Here is a 2,527-nt window from a genome sequence, read left to right as displayed (position 1 = left end):
CGCCAGGCGACGGGCGCGCATCGCACGTTTAAGGAGACGCGGCCGGCCACACAGGCGACCACGACACTCCCACGTCTCCGAAGCGGGACAAACGCCGCGCGCTTCAGTATACGTAGCCGACCCTCAGCCAGACGTGGCCCGGGAACGGAATCCATGGACCGCAATGTGCGTTCGAAACGTCGATGTTCATGTGTCCTGCAGTTCACATGTCGACGCGCAATTTGCTGCGTTCTTCATCGACCCACGAGCCGAGTGATCCACCGTCCTGGGTGATCTTTTCCTTTTCAGTCTCCCACTGTCTCTTTCAAGACAGTAGCATTTGCGGGACTGAGGCGTCTGACGGCCCCTGTTCCACTATTTTTTTTGTGTCCAACGGCCTCACAGCCGATGGGCGTCGTACGGCTCCACACCGGAGCGGACAGGCACTCGGGCGAACGTCATTCAAAACCGGCGCCAGGCGCCAGGTACCGCAGGCCAGCCGCTCCAGAGCTTCAGCGCTCGTACCACACAACAACAACACTTCCGCTAGTTTTGAGAGGCACGCGTGGTTCCGCACGCGGCGCACGGCCACTGCCGTACAGGTAGCGTGTTGCGCGACACGACACGCACATCGAAAGACATGCAGTCTAGTCGGTAATGATCCTTCCGCAGGTTCACCTACGGAAACCTTGTTACGACTTTTACTTCCTCTAAATGATCAAGTTTGGTCATCTTTCCGGTAGCATCGGCAACGACAGAGTCGATGCCGCGTACCAGTCCGAAGACCTCACTAAATCATTCAATCGGTAGTAGCGACGGGCGGTGTGTACAAAGGGCAGGGACGTAATCAACGCGAGCTTATGACTCGCGCTTACTGGGAATTCCTCGTTCATGGGGAACAATTGCAAGCCCCAATCCCTAGCACGAAGGAGGTTCAGCGGGTTACCCCGACCTTTCGGCCTAGGAAGACACGCTGATTCCTTCAGTGTAGCGCGCGTGCGGCCCAGAACATCTAAGGGCATCACAGACCTGTTATTGCTCAATCTCGTGCGGCTAGAAGCCGCCTGTCCCTCTAAGAAGAAAAGTAATCGCTGACAGCACGAAGGATGTCACGCGACTAGTTAGCAGGCTAGAGTCTCGTTCGTTATCGGAATTAACCAGACAAATCGCTCCACCAACTAAGAACGGCCATGCACCACCACCCACCGAATCAAGAAAGAGCTATCAATCTGTCAATCCTTCCGGTGTCCGGGCCTGGTGAGGTTTCCCGTGTTGAGTCAAATTAAGCCGCAGGCTCCACTCCTGGTGGTGCCCTTCCGTCAATTCCTTTAAGTTTCAGCTTTGCAACCATACTTCCCCCGGAACCCAAAAGCTTTGGTTTCCCGGAGGCTGCCCGCCGAGTCATCGGAGGAACTGCGGCGGATCGCTGGCTGGCATCGTTTATGGTTAGAACTAGGGCGGTATCTGATCGCCTTCGAACCTCTAACTTTCGTTCTTGATTAATGAAAACATACTTGGCAAATGCTTTCGCTTCTGTTCGTCTTGCGACGATCCAAGAATTTCACCTCTAACGTCGCAATACGAATGCCCCCGCCTGTCCCTATTAATCATTACCTCGGGTTCCGAAAACCAACAAAATAGAACCGAGGTCCTATTCCATTATTCCATGCACACAGTATTCAGGCGGGCTTGCCTGCTTTAAGCACTCTAATTTGTTCAAAGTAAACGTGCCGGCCCACCGAGACACTCAACAAAGAGCACCCTGGTAGGATTTAAACGGGGTCCGCCTCGGGACGCGAAAGCACCCCTTCGGCTCGCCCCACCGGCAGGACGTCCCACGATACATGCCAGTTAAACACCGACGGGCGGTGAACCAACAGCGTGGGACACAAATCCAACTACGAGCTTTTTAACCGCAACAACTTTAATATACGCTATTGGAGCTGGAATTACCGCGGCTGCTGGCACCAGACTTGCCCTCCAATAGATACTCGTTAAAGGATTTAAAGTGTACTCATTCCGATTACGGGGCCTCGGATGAGTCCCGTATCGTTATTTTTCGTCACTACCTCCCCGTGCCGGGAGTGGGTAATTTGCGCGCCTGCTGCCTTCCTTGGATGTGGTAGCCGTTTCTCAGGCTCCCTCTCCGGAATCGAACCCTGATTCCCCGTTACCCGTTACAACCATGGTAGGCGCAGAACCTACCATCGACAGTTGATAAGGCAGACATTTGAAAGATGCGTCGCCGGTACGAGGACCGTGCGATCAGCCCAAAGTTATTCAGAGTCACCAAGGCAAACGGACCAGACAAGCCAATCCGATTGGTTTTGATCTAATAAAAGCGTCCCTTCCATCTCTGGTCGGGACTCTGTTTGCATGTATTAGCTCTAGAATTACCACAGTTATCCAAGTAACGTGGGTACGATCTAAGGAACCATAACTGATTTAATGAGCCATTCGCGGTTTCACCTTAATGCGGCTTGTACTGAGACATGCATGGCTTAATCTTTGAGACAAGCATATGACTACTGGCAGGATCAACCAGGGA

The 2,527-nt window shown here is 53.3% G+C and overlaps 2 non-coding genes across 2 annotated transcripts; both read right to left on the bottom strand.

Annotated features, from left to right (window-relative positions):
* Positions 1-117: 117 nt before the first annotated feature.
* On the bottom strand, positions 118-272 carry LOC126322779 (5.8S ribosomal RNA). Its single transcript, XR_007559192.1, has one exon. It is a non-coding gene; the product is annotated as a 5.8S ribosomal RNA (ribosomal RNA).
* A 362-nt stretch (positions 273-634) lies between these two features.
* LOC126322782 (small subunit ribosomal RNA) lies at positions 635-2,527 on the bottom strand. Its single transcript, XR_007559195.1, has one exon. It is a non-coding gene; the product is annotated as a small subunit ribosomal RNA (ribosomal RNA).

Source organism: Schistocerca gregaria, unplaced genomic scaffold, assembly GCF_023897955.1.
Source record: "Schistocerca gregaria isolate iqSchGreg1 unplaced genomic scaffold, iqSchGreg1.2 ptg000836l, whole genome shotgun sequence".
Lineage (NCBI taxonomy): Eukaryota > Metazoa > Arthropoda > Insecta > Orthoptera > Acrididae > Schistocerca > Schistocerca gregaria.
This window is presented reverse-complemented; position numbering and strand designations above follow the sequence as displayed.